The 18,413-nt window shown below is 38.0% G+C and overlaps 2 non-coding genes across 2 annotated transcripts; one reads left to right on the top strand and one right to left on the bottom strand.

Moving 5' to 3' along the window:
• Positions 1–2,507: 2,507 nt before the first annotated feature.
• Positions 2,508–2,615, top strand: LOC130951875 (small nucleolar RNA R71). The gene has a single exon (XR_009074135.1). It is a non-coding gene; the product is annotated as a small nucleolar RNA R71 (small nucleolar RNA).
• A 10,107-nt stretch (positions 2,616–12,722) lies between these two features.
• LOC130955219 (small nucleolar RNA R71) lies at positions 12,723–12,831 on the bottom strand. Its single transcript, XR_009076663.1, has one exon. It is a non-coding gene; the product is annotated as a small nucleolar RNA R71 (small nucleolar RNA).
• Between the last annotated feature and the right edge of the window lie 5,582 nt (positions 12,832–18,413).

Here is an 18,413-nt window from a genome sequence, read left to right as displayed (position 1 = left end):
TGTTTGCTTGTCCTCGAGCAAAAGAAGAAAGAAGAGAGTAGAAGAAGAAGAAATGAGGAAGAGGGGGAAGGTGGTGTGTTCGGCCAAGAAGGGAAAGAAGGGGTGTTTAGGTTGTGTGAAAATGAAGGGTTGAAGAAGGGTATATATAGGAGAGAGGGGGGTAATGGTTCGGCCATTATGGGTGGGTTTGGGAGGGAAAGTGGTTTGAATTTGAAGGGTGAGGTTGGTGGGGTTTTATGAAGGAAGGATGTGAGTGGTGAAGAGAAAGATGGGATTTGATAGGTGCAGGGTTTTTGGGGAAGAGGTATTGAGGTGATTGGTGAATGGGGGAAGAAGAGAGAGATTGATGGTGGGGTCCTGTGGGGTCCACAGATCCTGTGGTGTCAAGAAAAAGTCATCCCTGCACCAAATGTTGCTCAAAATCACGTTTTGAGCTATTTCTGGCGTTAAACGCCGGGCTGGTGCCCATTCCTGGCGTTTAACGCCAGGTTGTTGCCCTTTACTGGCGTTTAACGCCAGTCTGGTGCCCCTTTCTGGCGTTAAACGCCCAGAATGGTGCCAGACTGGGCGTTAAACGCCCAACAGCTAGCACTACTGGCGTTTGAACGCCAGCTTCTTCTCCTCCAGGGTGTGCTGTTTTTCTTCCTGTTTTTCATTCTGTTTTTGCTTTTTTTCATTGTTTTTGTGACTTCTTATGATCATCAACCTACAAAAAAGATAAAATAACAAAAGAAAATAGTTAACTATAAAACATTGGGTTGCCTCCCAACAAGCGCTTCTTTAATGTCATTAGCTTGACAGAGGACTCTCATGGAGCCTCAGAGATACTCAGAACCGTGTTGGAACCTCCCAACACCAAACTTAGAGTTTGAATGTGGGGGTTCAACACCAAACTTAGAGTTTGGTTGTGGCCTCCCAACACCAAACTTAGAGTTTGACTGTGGGGGCTCTGCTTGGCTCTGTTTTGAGAGAAGCTCTTCATGCTTCCTCTCCATGATGATAGAGGGATGTCCTTGGGCCTTAAACACCAAGGATTCTCCATTCACTTGAATGATCAACTCTCCTCTATCAACATCAATCACAGCCTTTGCTGTGGCTAGGAAGGGTCTGCCAAGGATGATGGATTCATCCATGCACTTCCCAGTCTCTAGGACTATGAAATCAGTAGGGATGTAATGGTCTTCAATCTTCACCAAAACATTCTCTACAAGTCCATGAGCTTGTTTTCTTGAATTGTCTGCCATCTCTAATGAGATTCTTGCAGCTTGCACCTCAAAGATCCCTAATTTCTCCATTACAGAGAGGGGCATGAGGTTTACACTTGACCCTAAGTCACACAAGGCCTTCTTGAAGGTCATGGTGCCTATGGTACAAGGTATAGAAAACTTCCCAGGATCTTGCCTCTTTTGAGGCAGTTTCTGCCTAGACAAGTCATCCAGTTCTTTGGTGAGCAAAGGTGGTTCATCCTCCCAAGTCTCATTTCCAAATAACTTGTCATTTAGCTTCATGATTGCTCCAAGGTATTTAGCAACTTGCTCTTCAGTGACATACTCATCCTCTTCAGAGGAAGAATACTCATCAGAGCTCATGAATGGCAGAAGTAAGTCCAATGGAATCTCTATGGTCTCATTTTGAGCCTCAGATTCCCATTGTTCCTCATTGAGGAACTCAGAGGAGATTGGTACACGCCCACTGAGGTCTACCTCAGTGGCGTCCACCTCCTCTCTTTCCTCTCTATATTCGGCCATGGTTATGGCTTTGCACTCTCCTTTTGAATTTTCTTCTGTATTACTTGGGAGAGTGCTAGGAGGGAGTTCAGTAACTTTCTTGCTCAGCTGACCCACTTGTCCTTCCAAATTTCTGATGGAGGACCTTGTTTCATTCATGAAACTTTGAGTGGTCTTTATTAGATCAGAGACCATTGTTGCTAAGTCAGAAGTATTCTGCTTAGAACTCTCTGTCTGTTGCTGAGAAGATGATGGAAAAGGCTTGCTATTGCTAAACCTGTTTCTTCCACCATTATTGTTATTGAAACCTTGTTGAGGTCTCTCTTGATTCTTCCATGAGAGATTTGGGTGATTTCTCCATGAAGAATTATAGGTGTTTCCATAGGGTTCTCCTAGGTAATTCACCTCTTCCATGGAAGGGTTCTCAGGATCATAAGCTTCTTCCTCAGATGAAGCATCCTTAGTACTGTTTGGTGCATTCTGCATTCCAGACAGACTTTGAGAAATCAAATTGACTTGTTGAGTCAATATCTTGTTCTGAGCCAATATGGCATTCAGAGTGTCAATCTCAAGAACTCCTTTCTTCTGACTAGTCCCATTGTTCACAGGATTCCTTTCAGAAGTGTACATGAATTGGTTATTTGCAACCATTTCAATCAATTCTTGAGCTTCTGCAGGCGTCTTCTTCAGATGAAGAGATCCTCCAGCAGAGCTATCCAAGGACATCTTAGATAGTTCAGAGAGACCATCATAGAAAATACCTATGATGCTCCATTCAGAAAGCATGTCTGAGGGACATCTTCTGATTAATTGTTTGTATCTTTCCCAAGCTTCATAGAGGGATTCTCCATCCTTCTGTCTGAAGGTTTGGACTTCCACTCTAAGCTTACTCCATCTTTGTGGTGGAAAGAACTTTGCCAGGAAGGCATTGACTAGCTTTTCCCAAGAGTCCAGGCTTTCTTTAGGTTGAGAGTCCAACCATATTCTAGCTCTGTCTCTTACAGCAAAAGGGAATAGCATCAGTCTGTAGACCTCAGGGTTAACCCCATTAGTCTTGACTGTGTCACAGATTTGCAAGAATTCAGCTAAGAACTGATGAGGATCTTCCATTGGAAGTCCATGGAACTTGCAATTCTGTTGCATTAGAGAAACTAATTGAGGCTTAAGCTCAAAGTTGTTTGCTCCAATGGCAGGGATAGAGATGCTTCTCCCATAAAAATCAGGAGTAGGTGCAGTGAAGTCACCCAGCACCTTCCTTGCATTGTTGGCATTGTTATTGTTTTCGGCTGCCATGTGTTCTTCTTCTTTGAAGAATTCGGTCAGGTCCTCTAAAGAGAGTTGTGCCTTGGCTTCTCTTAGCTTTCTCTTCAAGGTTCTCTCGGGTTCAGGGTCAGCTTCAACAAGAATGCCTTTGTCTCTGCTCCTGCTCATATGAAAGAGAAGAAAACAAGAGAAATGTGGAATCCTCTATGTCACAGTACAGAGATTCCTTGAAGTGTCAGAGGAAAAGAAAAATAGAAGAAAAGAAGGTAGAAGAATTCGAACTTGATTAGTTAGAGTTCGAATTGTGCATTAAGAAGGAGTAGTACTCCATAAATAGAAGGATGTGAGAAGGAGGGAAGAGGATTTTCGAAAATTAATTAGAAAGATGTTAAAAACATTTTAAAAATTGATTGATAATTTTCGAAAATTGGAAGTGGGGAAGAATTGAAGTGATTTTTGAAAAAGATTTTGAAATAAGAAGTCAAAAAGATTTGATTGAAAACTATTTTGAAAAAGATGAGGTTAAAAAGATTTGATTGAAAAGTTATGGTTTTAAAAAGATGTGATTGAGAAGATATGATTTGAAAACAATTTTAAAAGATATGTTTTGAAAACAAGTGACTTGCCTAACAAGAAAATATATGATTCAAACATTAAACCTTTCTCAACAGAAAAGGCAACAAATTTGAGATGTTCAATCAAATCATTAATTGTTAGTAAGTATCTTTGAAAAAGGAAAGAAATTGATTTTGAAAACATTTGATTGAAAAGATATGATTTGAAAAAGATTTGATTTTGAAAAACTTTGAAAACTTGAAAAAAAATTGATTTGAAAACAAAATCTTCCCCCTAGCACCATCCTGGCGTTAAACGCCCAGAATGGTATACATTCTGGCGTTTAACGCCCAAAATGCTACCTCTTTGGGCGTTAAACGCCCAACCAGGTACCCTGGCTGGCGTTTAAACGCCAGTCTGTCTTCTTTACTGGGCATTTTTGAATGCTCAGCTTTTTCTGTATAATTCCTCTGCAGCATGTTCTGAATCTTCAATTCTTTGTATCATTGACTTGAAAAGACACAAATTAAAAGTATTTTTGGATTTTTAATAATCAAAATGCAATAAGAATCAAATAACAATGCATGCAAGACACCAAACTTAGCAGTTTGTACACTACTAACACTATATGAGACACATAAACACTCAAGCCAAAAGAATTCAAAGATCAGAGTAAGAAATCATCAAGAATCACTTGAAGACCCTTAAGACACATGAATGAATGCATGCTATTGACACCAAACTTAAGATGAGACACTAGACTTAAGCAAGAAACATCAAATATTTTTGGATTTTATGATTTTTTTTGATTTTTTTGTGTTTTTCGAAAATTAAGTGGAAAAAGATATCAAAATTCTTAATGAGAATTCCAGGAATCAGTGCAATGCTAGTCTAAGACTCCGGTCCAGGAATTAGACATGGCTTCACAGCCAGCCAAGCTTTCAAAGAAAGCTTCGGTCCAAAACACTAGACATGACCAAAGGTCAGCCAAGCCTTAGCAGATCACTGCTCCAAAAGCAAAATTGATGAAAATCAACAAGCTCTTGTGGTGATAAGTTGAAACCTCGGTCCAATCAGATTAGACATGGCTTCTCAGCCAGCCAGATTTCAACAAATCATCATGAAACTCTAGAATTCACCTTCAAGAATTTCGAAAAAAATAAATACCTAATCTAAGCAACAAGATGAACCGTCAGTTGTCCAAACTGAACAATCCCAGGCATTGTTACCAAAAGCTTGCTCAAAACTTGAACAATCCCCGGCAACGGCGCCAAAAACTTGGTGCGCGAAATTGTGAACAATACTTTTTCACAACTCTCATAATCCCTGGTCATGAACTCCAAAAACTTGGTGGTTCAATTCCATGGCATTACACAACTTCGCACAACTAACCAGCAAGTGCACTGGGTCGTCCAAGTAATACCTTACGTGAGTAAGGGTCGATCCCACGGAGATTGTTAGCATTGAAGCAAGCTATGGTCATCTTGTAAATCTTAGTCAGGCAAACTCAAATGTATATGATGATGAACGAAAATAATATAAAAGATAAAGATAGTGATACTTATGTATATCATTGGTGTAAGAGCTTCAGACAAGCGTATGAAGATGCCTTCCCTTCCGTCTCTCTGCTTTCCTACTGCCTTCATCCAATCCTTCTTACTCCTTTCCATGGCAAGCTTGTGTAGGGTTTCACCATTGTCAGTGGCTACCTCCCATCCTCTCAGTGAAAGCGATTGCATATGTCCTGTCACGGCATAGCGGAATTCAGCTGTCGGTTCTCGGTCAGGCCGGAATAATATCCATTGATACTTTTGCGTCTGTCACTAACGCCCTAGCCTGCTAGGAGTTTGAAGCACGTCACAGTCATTCAGTCATTGAATCCTACTCAGAATACCACAGACAAGGTTAGACCTTCCGGATTCTCTTGAATGCTGCCATCAGTTCTTGCCTATACCACGAAGACTCTGATCTCACGGAATGGTTGGCTCGTTTGTCAGGCGAGCACTCGGTTGTCAGGCGATCAACCATGCATCGTGCAATCAGGAATCCAAGAGATATTCACTAAGCCTCAGATGCTTGTAGAACAAGAATGGTTGTCAGTCACCTTGTTCATGAGTGAGAATGGTGATGGGCGTCAATCATCACCTTCATCAAGTTGAAGAACAAGTGATATCTTGGACAAAGAACAAGTGGATTTGAATGGAAGAACAATAGTAATTGCATTAATACTCGAGGTACAGCAGAGCTCCACACCTTAATCTATGGTGTGTAGAAACTCCACCGTTGAAAATACATAAGAACAAGGTCTAGGCATGGCCGAATGGCCAGCCTCCCAAAGGTCTAAGATAGCATAAAACGAAGATAGCTACCCAAAGTCTCTCCAAATACAATAGTAAAAGGTCCTACTTATAGAAAACTAGTACATAGATGAGTAAATGACATAAAAATCCACTTCCGGGCCCACTTGGTGTGTGCTTGGGCTGAGCAATGAAGCAATTTCGTGTAGAGACTCTCCTTGGAGTTAAACGCCAGCTTTAGTGCCAGTTTGGGCGTTTAACTCCCAATTAGGTGCCAGTTCCGACGTTTAACGCTGGAATTTCTTGAGGTAACTTTGAACGCCGGTTTGGGCCATCAAATCTTGGGCAAAGTATGGACTATTATATATTGCTGGAAAGCCCAGGATGTCTACTTTCCAACGCCGTTGAGAGCGCGCCAATTGGGCTTCTGTAGCTCCAGAAAATCCACTTCGAGTGCAGGGAGGTCAGAATCCAACAGCATCTGCAGTCCTTTTGAGTCTCTGGATCAGATTTTTGCTCAGGTCCCTCAATTTCAGCCAGAAAATACCTGAAATCACAGAAAAACACACAAACTCATAGTAAAGTCCAGAAAAGTGAATTTTAACTAAAAACTAATAAAAATATACTAAAAACTAACTAGATCATACTAAAAATATACTAAAAACAATGCCAAAAAGCATACAAATTATCCGCTCATCACTTTTCTTAGGAAATAAATTGGATTCGAAGGTCTAACTAATTAGTCCCTTGACTTTCCTTTGCTTTAGCAAAGGTTAACTAAGTGGAATTAAGATTCAACTTTCATTATTATTGATAAGAATAACTAAGTCTGGACTTCCAATTTCTCATACCTTGCCAAAAGTTTGCTTTACAGTATTTATTTATTTTAATTGTCATTTAAATTACTTGTCATACTTCATCCTTAATTCCAAATCCCCAATTTTACCTTTTTCATAGCCAATAATAAGAACATACCTCCCTGCAATTCCTTGAGAAGACGACCCGAGGTTTGAATACTCGGTTATCAATTTCAAAGGGGTTTGTTACTTGTGACAACCAAAACGTTTGCACAAAGGGATTTCTGTTGGTTTAGAATCTATATCTACAACGCGACTATTTTTGTAAAATTCTTTACTAGCAAAAATTCTAATGTCAGCAGGCTCAGCCAGAGGCACCTCCCCAGATCTAGGCTACCCCGGAGGCATAATAGCCCCCTGAGGAGCCACAGCCTCAGCCCCAGCAGCCAGATGCGATAGATGACTCTCACCCTGAGCCCAAGTAGTAGCATCGAGGACGATGCTTCATTCCAAGTGTAGGGAGGTCTCCGTCGTCGTCGTCGGTGGACATCTTCATATTGGGTGAAAAGTTTTTGACATTATCTCCTAGTTTATGCTATTTTGCTTTATTTTGCACTCCTTTGAGATTATTTTATATACTAGTATTGTGGATACTTTTATTTTGGTTGTTGCATAATTTTATTTTAGTTTATCGCATTTTACACCTTATTTTTAGTTGGATTTTCTTTATATAGTTGTTTTAGCTTTTTGGTTGTGATTAGAAAAATGTTTTGGATTGATGAAACCTAAGTTGACCTTTTTTTGCATAAGAATTGATTTTGATTGAAAAAGGGGATAAATTAAGGAATTTTTAGAATTTCTCAATCACAACATTGCATTTAGGATAAGCTTAGTCAAAACAATGAGATTTTTACAAGGAATTTATCTATAGGGCATCCACCCCAATTGATTGAAAAATTTTTGTGGAACTTGCTTGAATTTTATATTTTGTGAAGCATGTTTTGAGCTAAGAACACAAGCTTATGAGATTTGGGCCTATTGATGTGGCTACATCTTATAACCACTTATTTTCTTTCTTGTGTGAAATTGTTCTCTTTCTATGATTGTGATCCTTGATTTGTTTAATTCTATATGTCCAATTATTCCTTGTATTCATGCATCTATATGATTGAGGCCATTATTTCATTAGCTCACTTACCCAATTAGCTTACCTTTTACTCTCCATTGTTAACCAATTTTGAGTTTACGCTTAACCCAATTGTTCTTTATTTTAGCACATTAAAAGCCTAAAGCGGAAAACAATAAAAGTCCCTTGTTTGGATCTTTGATTAGCTTAGGCTAGTGAGAGTGTTTATTATTCAAGTTTGGGGAGATTTGGGAACATTGGTTGGGATAAAAGGGTGTTTTACATTTCTATATTTGGGAATTGGGTGCACACTCATGTATTGATTAAAAGTATAAACCTTATGTATTGACATTCTTGTACAAAGCTTGAAAGAAAGAAAAATGAGAAAAATAAGAGAAAAAAGGAAAGAAAAAAATATATATGCAAAAAAGAAAAAAAAGATGGAAAAAGAAAGAAAAAGAAGAAAAATAATAAAATGGGACAAAATTCCCCAAAGTAAAGTCCAAATAAAGGAGTCAATGCATAAGTGTTGTGAAATGAAAAGCAAATGCATGAATATGTGAAAAGTAAAGGATGGGTAGTTAGGTTAGTTTTAAATTTGTATAGGTCATTATATAGATTAGGTGGGAAAGTCTAGGTTAATCAAAGATTCAAATTCTAGTCCACTTAACCATATATGATCCTACCTTGACCCTAGCCCCATTACAACCTTTGAGAAAGACCTTATAATATTTGTATGCATGCATTGAATGATTGTTGATTGTTATATGAAGAACAAATTTTGAAAAGCATGATTAGGGGAGAATTGAGTGAATCAACCCCCAAACACATGAGTGCTAGAGCGGATACAAATCCGGTGAGGGTTCGATTGCTCAATTACATGTGTTCATCATAATCATTCTTATTCTTGCAAGTTTGTAAATCTTTTTGGTAATTAAATGCAATTGAGGGTTTGGTTTGGTTTAGCCCCTATTGCTTTAGCCCTTGTGCTTACATATGTCCTCTTGGAAGTTGATTTGTTTTGACCTAAGCATTTGCATTCATGTGGATAGTTGCATTTAGATAGGTTGCATATAGTTTAGTCACATTAAATAAATATCATACCCCTTGTTTCATTCTTAATTTAGCACGAGGACATGCTAAGGTTTAAGTGTGGGGAGGTTAATAAACCCTATTTTTAGGGTTTATCTTGTGATGGAGTTAGAGTATTTTGTTAACCTTTTCTCACATTTATCCAATAAAATAGCATAGTTTCATGATTGTCTCTTAATTTGTGCTTAAGTGTTAAAAAAAATGCTTTTGGACCCTTGATTTGATAATTTTAATCTTTCTTTGATTCCACTAGATGCCTTGATATGTTTGCTAGAGATTTCAGATTGAAAAGGGCTAGGAATGGATCAAAGGAGCGAAGAGAAAGCATGCAAAGTGGAGAAATCATGAAAAGCCAAAGATTTGGGATACGTCCATGGACGCGCACCCGCACTCGACGCCTACGCGTGGATCACGCAAAATCCCATGGACGCGTACGCGTGCTAGACGCATACGCGTCGATGCTGACACATGATTTTTGAGTGAAATCGTGCCCAGCAAATTCACAGATGTTGTGGGGCCCAGTTTGGAACCAACTTTGGCGCCAAAATGCTTAAAAGGATCAAGGATTGAAGGGGATTGAATGATTACACACACATGAGAACTTTAGATCTAGTTTAGAGAGTTAGTTTCTAGAGAGAGAAGCTCTCTCTTCTCTCTAGAATTAGGATTAGGGTTAGGTTAGGATTTCTTAGATCTAGGCTTTAATCTTTGCTTTCACCTACTTCTACCTTTCAATTCTATGTTGCTATATCTTGTTTTTCTATTCTCTTATTGCAATTTCTTCTATTTTGTTTCCATACTTTGTAAGTTGATCTACTCTTGTTCTTCTTATTTTCTTCTAATTCAATTTGAGGTAATTCATGTTAATTGTACTTTCCTTGATTGTTGTTGTTAATCTTTTGTAATTAATTGTTGTTAGAATTCATTCTTATTGTCAATTTACTATGCTTTCCTTTTGTGCCTCCCAAGTGTTTGATAAAATGCTTAGAAGGATGTTAGAGTAGAATTTTATGTTATTGGCTTCAGAGGGTAACTTGGGAACTCTTGAGCTACTAATGCCCAAGTGATTGATGATTGATAGCCATTGACTCTAGCTTTCATTAATTCAATTAGTGAATAGTTAGGACTTATGGACTTGGATTGATATAGCTCATTTGACCTTCCTTTACTAGTTAGAGGATGATTTCATGGGATTGATCCTTGAAATTATCATGATGTGTTTAGTAGTAAGGTTAGAGATCCTTAATCGCCAAACCTTGCCAAGACCACTTTATCATTAGATTTCCTTTGTAATTTATTTTTCTTAATTCTCATCCAAAACCCCAAAATATACAACTCATAACCAATAACAAGAACACTACCTTGCAATTCCTTTGAGAGACGACCCGAGGTTTAAATACTTCGGTTATTAGGATTATTAGGGGATTGTTACTTGTGACAAAGAAATGTTTGTATGAAAGGACTATTGTTGGTTTGGAGACTATACTTGCAACGAGATTTCATTAGTGAAATTCTATACCATACAAAAGTTCGGTCATCATGACTGTGGGTTACTGAGGTTTCTATGGCATCAAGGCTAGAGTATGAAAAGCAGCATTCCCTTATCCGGAAGATCCGACCTTGTCTATGGCATTTTGAGTAGGATCATGAAGGGAGTGGATTACTTAGGTTTTCACCTTCGACTTTAGCGGAAAGCCATGAGTTAACTTGATGAGGATGCTACATGGGTTGCTCGGATATGGTGGACTGCTATAGTTTAGAAGAGACCAACTTGGTGAGGATGCTACATGAGTTGGTCAATTACGGCTGGCATTGAATGAGTCATTTGTTGTTGAAGTAGACAATAAGAAAAGTTAATCCAGTAAGAATACGCATCTCTGAAGCCTTAACTAAATATCCATCATTGCTTTTACACTTATCTGGTATTTTGTTTTCTTTACTTTTTGTTTATGCCTCTTAACAAATCATCATATTTTTTAATCGCCTGACTAAGATTTACAAGATACCCATTGTTTGCTCAATTCGACAATCTCCGTGGGATTCGACCTTCACTCACCTGAGGTATTACTTGGACGACCCGGTGCACTTGCCGGTCCAGTTGTGCGGGGTTCAATTTCGCGCACTAAGTTTTTGGTGCCGTTGCCGGGGATTGTTCTGAGTTTGACAAACTACTGGACTATCTTGTTGCTTAGATTAGGTGCTTTTAAAGGTTTAGTTACTCTTTTGTTTTCTTCTTAAAAATTTTTTCAAAACCCTTTCTTTTCTTTAGTAAATCTTTTTCATTGTTTGAGTCTTGTGTCAGCTTTTAAGTTTGGTGTCCATTTTTGTGTTCATCTTTTCTTTAAATTTTTGAAATTGTTTTTGATTGTTCATCTTAGTATTAGAATTGTTCTTGGTCATTTTTCTTGTTTGATTTCAAAAACTTTAAGTTTGGTGTCTTTTTGTGTTTTTCTTTCAAATTTTCGAAAATTGGTGTCTTTGGATCTTAAATTTTTAAGTTTGGTGTCTCTTAGTTGTTTTTTTTTCCTTAAAATTCGAAAAATACAAAATATCTCTTTTATCTTTATTCAAATTTTCGAAAATCTTAACTATCTTTTCTTATCTTGATTTAAAAATTTTCAGTTTGGTGTTTTCTTGTTAGTAAAGTTTAAATTTTGAATTTCAAATCTTATCTTTTCAAATCTTTATCTTATCTTTTTATCTTTCTTTGAATTTCAAAAATCCTATCTTATCTTACTTTAATTTCAAATTTTAAAATTCAATTTCAAAATTCAAAATTTAAAATTTAAATTTCAAATTTCAAAATTAAATATTTTTCAAAAATCAAATTTTAAATCTTATCTATACAAATCTTTTTTAAATCTTTATCATATCTTCTTGCTTTAAGTCCTTCCTATCTTATCTTCGTTTTACATTTAAAACTTTTGAAGTCCAAGTCTTTACTTTCTTTTAAAAAAAATTTAATTTCAAAATCAAATCTTTTAATTTGTTTTCAATTCTTGTTAGTTGGTTAGATACTTGTTTATCTTATTCTAATTTTGAAAATTTAGTATCTCTCTAATTCTTCTTTCTCTCTCTTCTATTTTTGAAAACTTTTTACCTCTTTCTTCTCTCCCTTTTCGAAACTTCTTACCTCTTTCTCTCACCTCTATTTTCAAAATCTTCTTTTCCTTTTCTATTTATTTTTCGAAAACTCTTTTAATTTAAAAGATATCTTTCTTTTCTTTTCTCCCTTTCTAACTTTCACAAAGGACCTCTATACTTTGACATAGAGAATCCTTTTCTTCTTCTCTTCTTGCATTCTTCGTTCTTGCTTATGTGTAGGAATAGGGATAAAGAACCTCTCTTTGATCCTAATCCTGAACCTGAGAGGACTCTAAGGAGGTATTTACAACAAGTTAGAGGACAACACTCCGGAAGAAACCTCACAGAATTTTTCGAACAAGAAGCTGAAAATTCAAACATGGCAGCCAATCCTAATGGTGGAGGAGACATAAGGAAGGTCCTAGGTGACTTTACTGCACCCACTTCTGGCTTCAACGGAAGAAGCATCTCTATACCCACCATTGGTGCAAATAACTTTAAGCTGAAGCCTTAACTGGTCACTTTAGTTCAACTGAACTGCCAGTTTTGTGGACTTCCACAGGAAGATCCCAACAGATTCATCTCTGATTTCTTGCAGATCTGTGATACTATCAAGACTAATAGAGTGGATCCAAAAATTTATAAGCTTATGCTTTTTTCCTTTGCTGTAAGGGACATAATTAGGTTATGGCTGGCTTTCCAGTCTAAGGAAAGCCTAGACTCTTGGAAAAAGGTGGTCAATGCATTCTTGATCAAGTTCTTTCCACTTCAGAAGCTGAGCAAGCTCAGGATGGAAGTTCAGACCTTTAGGCAAAAAGAGGGTGAATCCCTCTATGAAGCCTGGAAGAGGTACAAACAATTGATTAGAAAGTGCCCTCCTAACATGATTTCGGACTAGACTATGCTAAAAATCTTCTATGATGGTCTTTCTGAGATGTCCAAGATGACATTGGACCACTCTGCTGGCAGTTCACTCCACTTGAAGAAAACGCCTGAAGAGGCACAGGAACTCATTGACATGGTTGCTAATAACCAATTCATGTATACTTCTTAGAGGTATCTTGTAAGTAATGGGGTAGATCAGAAGAGAAGAGTCCTGGAGGTTGACACTCTGAATGCTATATTAGCTCAGAACAAGATCCTGACCTAACAGCTCAACATGATCTCTCAGCATCTGACTGGATTGCAAGCTGCAGCTGACAGCACTCAAGAAGCCTCCTATGAAGGAGATGCATATGATCCAGATCAATCCATGATGGATGAGGTTAACTATTTGGGAAAATCCTCAGAAAATCCCAACAATGAACATTATAGAAACACCTACAACTCATCATGGAGGAATCATCCCAACTTTTCATGAAGGGATCAACAGAAGCCTCAGCAAGGCTTCAATAACAATCAAGGTGGAAAAAACCAGAATAGGTTTAATAATAAACCATTCCCATCTTCTCAGAAACATATGGAGACTTCTAAGAACAATCTCTCTGACTTAGCCATTATAGTCTCCAATCTCTCTCAGACAACTCATAGTTTCATTACTGAAACAAGATCCTCCATAAGGAATTTGGAGGTACAGATTGGTTAGGTGAGTAAAAGAATTCTTGAGACTCCTCCTAACACTCTTCCTAGTAATACTGAAGTAAACCTAAGAGAAGAGTGCAAGGCCATCACTGCAGAAGTTGAGGCCAAAACTGAAGAGGAGAAGCTGGCGTTGAACGCTAGTAAGGGAGTAGATGGGCATCAACACCCAAAAAGGAGCAGTTATTGGCGTTGAACACTAGCAATGGAGTAAAAGCTAGGCATTCAATGCCCAAGAGGGAGCACTCCTGGCGTTGAATGCCACAATAGGATTAGTTGGGCGTTCAACACCCACTAAGGACTCCCTTGTTGAAGAACTAAAAGAAACCAAAACTCATGAAGAGACTATAGAGGTTCGTTTAAATGCTTGGTTGAAGATTATAGAATCTGAAGAATACTCCTCCTCTGATGAGGAAGAGAAAACTAGGGAAGAGCAAGTTGCTTAGTACCTCGGAATTCTAATAAAGCTGAATGCAAAATTATTTGGAACAGAGACATTGGAGAAAGAACCTCCAGTGCTCACCAAGGAACCTAATGCCTTGGTTTAGAAGAAACAACCTTAGAAGCTGCCGAATCCCGAACGCTTCCTAATTCCTTGCACCATAGGGACAATTACCTTTGAGAAAGCTTTCTATGACCTAGGGTCAAGCATAAACCTCATACCTCTCTCTGTAATGGATAGGCTGGAAATCTTTGAGGTGCAAGCTACTAAGATCTCATTGGAGATGGCAAACAAGTCACTGAAAAGGGCATATGGCTTGGTAGAGGATGCCTTAGTAAAGGTTGAAGACTTTTACATCTCTGCAGATTTTATCATCTTAGATACTGGGGAGGACGAGGATGAATCCATCATCCATGGAAGACCTTTCCTGGCTACAGCCAATGCCATAATTAATGTGTCAAAGGGAGAGCTAGTCTTGCAATTATGGGAGGATCACATCTTATTCAAGATGCCCAAACCTAAGGCCTTCCCTAAGGGAAAGATAACTGTGCAACACTTGGTATTCCAACCCTCTCTCTCAGTGCAGAGCTATTGGTGCGGTATTTTACAACCACAAACTAACCGGCAAGTGCACCGAGTCGTACCAAGTAATACCTCAGGTGAGTGAGGGTCGATCCTACGAGGATTGATGGACTAAGCAATAATGGTTAAATGATTTACTTAGTTAGGCAAGCAGAAAATGATTTTGAGATGTTCAAAAGGTTTAAAAAGTGACTTCAACATATCAGAAGGCATCAAGTAATTAAGTTGAAAATAAAATATGGGAGAAAACAGTTAAGGCTTCAGAGTTATCTATTTTCTCGATTGACTTTTCTTACTAACTATTTTAAGCATGCAAGATTTAATTGATGGCGAACTATTTGTGACTAGACCCTAATTCCTTAGACCTTCCTAGTCCCCTCTAAAATTCATTAACTACCAATTCCTTGGTCAATTAATTCCAATTAGAGGGTGATGATCAAATTTCAGTTTATATGCCACAAGAATCCTAATTATCCAAAAATAAGGGGATTATATGTCACGTATCCTGTTAAATACAAACAATTAGAAATTCAGGATAATATGTTTTCAAGCTGTTGTTCATGTAAAGAGCTTTTCCAAGTTATACAAGAACTCAATTAGAACATGGGTCATACTTCCATTCTACCCAAATTCATAAAATAAAGAACGAAAACAATTATTGAAATATAAATCAAAACATGAATTAAAACAGGGAAATAATAGTATCAATCCATAATGGCTAAATGCAGAAACTATATCAAATCCAGCTGAATGCTACCTAAAATAAAGAGAATTGCACAAGACTCAAAGTAGTATCTATAGTGGCTAAAAGACAATTAATTCTTGATTAAACTTAACAATTTAAATGCAAATTCACTAGGAAAAGTTGAGAAAGATGCTCACATATGACAACACCAAACTTGAATTATTGCTTGTCCTCAAGCAACCAAAATAATACAGGCCTAGGATGTGAATTTGCATGAGAATGATAGTCCGATTAAGCTCAAGTCTATTCTTAAAATGGGGTTTTTTTCATTATAATTTTGAACAGTTTTGGCATCTCACTCTCCTGTAAATCAGAGGAATGTCAGTGTCATTCCAAATTAGAATCCGGATCATATTATGAATTCTCTGATCTTTATACTCCAATTTAATCCTTGAACACAACATAATTTTCTTTAATTTATTTATTTATTTATTTATTTATTATTTTTTTCTTTGGTGCTTTGCTCCTTGAGCCTAGCTATGACTTTAAATGTTTTGTCTCAAGGGTTACTTGACACAGAAACAGCACAAGCACTTAACTGGGGAACTTTCTTTAAGTTCTGATTTTTCTTTCAGTTACTCCCAGACAGTGGTGCCCAAAGCCGTTGGCATACTCGGTTAAACGCACTTGGTTTCGACTCTAAGTGTTCTATCTCAAGGATTACTTGACACAATCACACCACAAGCATATGACTAGGGAAAAAACTCTTTGAGCTTTTAATCATGTCTGACCTCCCTAGTCATTGATGCTCAGAGCCTTGGACCTTGCTTTTATAGTTTTTTTGTGCTATTTCTTTTGCTTCATGGATTAAACTTTTACTTATTTCAGAGAATTCATAATAACTTTCTAAATTCCTGTTCCTTGTACATCAACATCCTTTAATTCAAATTCAACTATGCACTGTTCATATCATGCATTCAGAATCACAAATAATACCACCACATTTAAGTAAATAAGACTATTCTTTAAATATAAACTCAATTTCTCATGCAATACATTACTTATTTTTCTTTTGAATTCAAGTTTTAGTGAGCAATACATGAGAAAAAATTTTTTAAAAGCACTAAAGATCATGCAAGCAGCTAAAGCAGCAGAAAACAGAAGACAACACAATAAGAACGGAAGAGAAATAGAATGAAAGGAACTCAACCACCTCAGTTATGCTGGTGGTCATCTCATTCCTTCATGAAGCACATTCATCTCCCTTTGGTGCTAGACAGAAAAGCCATAAGCGAAGCGTCAATACCAAACTTAAAGGTTTGCTTGTCCTCAATCAAAGAAGAACTGCAAACAGAGAGGGATATAAAAGTAATCAATATGATGAAAGAAGGATAAAAAGATAAAGGAGCAAGAGAGAGTTAGGATTTAGAAGGGGGATGATTTGAAATCAGGCGCTGAGGTGGTTTAATTGGGCATCGCATGTGACACGTACGCGTCAGAAATGCATACGCGTAGATCATACGAACTTCAAGAGACACGTACGCGTGGACGGCCAGGATGGGAAAATGATGCGTACGCGTCGGGGACGTGTCCGTGTGGTGGGGCTTGTGTGCCCAGCATAGTTCCAGCCCCACACCAGCATAACTCTCTAGCCAAACACCTTTTACGCCGATTTTACTCATCCACGCGTGCGCGTGCTTGACGCGTACGCGTGGAGTGCCAAAATTGTAATTTACGCGCACGCGTCATGGATGCGTATGCATGATCCAATTTGTGTGTAAGGCACACTTTTTTTGCCACTCTTATGCAACTCTCTGTTCACTTTTATTTTTCACGCACACACATATGACGCGTAGCTTGCACGTCGTGTGCTCATTTTTTTTTTTGAAGTGTCTGGTTCCTGTTCAAAAATAGCTGCATGATCAGAAAAATAGTGAAAACTCAATAAAAATCAAATAAGTAAGAAAACTACTACTACGAAAAACAACTAAGAATGAAAAGGAGCGATCATACCACGGTGGGTTGTCCCCCATCAAGCACTTTTAGTTAAAGTCCTTAAGTTGGACATGTGGTGAGCTCCTTGTCATGGTGGCTTGTGCTTGTACTGATCCAGAAATCTCCACCAATGTTTGTAATTCCAATGGCCACCGGGATTCCAAGCTAGGCGCATAACGCCTTTGAGCAAGTTGAAGCAAGTGATAACGCCCCATGAGTGTTGATTGTGGGAATGAATTCCAGGGTCCCAAACCTTGCTTTTATACCCATCTTCTTGTGTATCACCATTGTTCCCACCGGGTGGCAAACAATCTGAATTCTCATAGAGACATCCAAACAACCTTCTAGACCCATTCAATTAAGCTCTACACCAATCCTTGCACTTCAATTTGGAGCATGCAACCATATTGAACCTTGCTTGACAACTCTTGCCACTAACCATCTTTCTCTTAATCTTAATGCCACAAAGAGCTCTAAGTTGACCATCCATCTCCAGTAGCCCATATTTAAGTGGGAAAGTAAAGATTAAGGATAGGAATTTTATCCACTTGAATGTTGTATTGGATGGTGATGGCTTTGGAAGAAGTCTTGCAAGCTCCACTCCCTTGTGTTCTTCTTTGAATTCTTCTATTTCTTTGCAAGCTTCCTCGATTTCAACCTCTTCCTCTTGGTAGATTTCTTCTAATTCAATTTCTTCTTCATTGCTTACCAAGGGCATGAGAGGTTGTACATCTTCCTCTTCTTCCATATGTAAGGGCGGAAAGCTCTCTAATTCACTGGAGTATAAACTCCTTTGATTGGTTTTTTCACTTTCTTCCATAGGATCTTGCATTGTATCTCTTGGAAAGGAATTTGCTTGTTCCTCTTCCTGGTTCTTGATCATCGTCTGTACATATTTCTCTACATTTTTGACACTTGTCTTTATATCATGTAGGAATTCTTTCATGAGAAGCTCAAGATCTGATGATATTTGAGATGAATAAGGAGATGGTGGCTTTTGGTATGGGTAGAAAGATGACGGTTCTTGATATGGATAGAAAGATGATGGTTCTTGTTATGAATATGGAGATGGTGGTTCTTGGTATGAATATGGAGGTGGTGGCTCTTGATAGTTGGAACATGGAGCATTGAAGTTTCTTTGGTTTTGACTTTGCCAACCAAAATTTGGATAGTTCCTCCATCCACCATAA

Source organism: Arachis stenosperma, chromosome 1 (genome assembly GCF_014773155.1).
Source record: "Arachis stenosperma cultivar V10309 chromosome 1, arast.V10309.gnm1.PFL2, whole genome shotgun sequence".
In the NCBI taxonomy this organism is placed as follows: Eukaryota; Viridiplantae; Streptophyta; class Magnoliopsida; order Fabales; family Fabaceae; genus Arachis; species Arachis stenosperma.
The sequence above is the reverse complement of the archived record's forward strand: the minus strand, read 5'-3'. Positions and strand labels throughout refer to the sequence as shown.